Genomic DNA, 242 nt, shown 5'->3' with positions numbered 1-242 from the left:
TATGCAAATATTAGGATTAGTGTGAAGAACGACAGAAAAAAAGTGTTTATTCCTGTTCCTATATGTTTTCACAGTACAAATGGATTCGCAACATTGCTGCAAGACGAAAGATCAACATCATAAATAACCTCTGCTCCTTCTAATTTCACGTAAGCTAAGCAACCATACATTACAAGCTTCTGCCATAAAAAAGAAAATGTTTTACCTCAGTCTTAGCTCCTTCTCCCCCCTCCCCCCCACAC

At 38.4% G+C, this 242-nt stretch overlaps 1 protein-coding gene across 1 annotated transcript in view; it reads right to left on the bottom strand.

Annotated features, from left to right (window-relative positions):
• Positions 1–242, bottom strand: part of LOC119585842 (carbonic anhydrase-related protein 10-like) — a gene marked incomplete in the record, with an annotated part of 83932 nt that overhangs the window by 30022 nt on the left and 53668 nt on the right.

The sequence above is a fragment of the Penaeus monodon genome, chromosome 20 (genome assembly GCF_015228065.2).
Source record: "Penaeus monodon isolate SGIC_2016 chromosome 20, NSTDA_Pmon_1, whole genome shotgun sequence".
Classification (NCBI taxonomy): domain Eukaryota; kingdom Metazoa; phylum Arthropoda; class Malacostraca; order Decapoda; family Penaeidae; genus Penaeus; species Penaeus monodon.
Note: the sequence above shows the minus strand (reverse complement) of the source record. Positions and strands in the feature narration are given on the sequence as shown.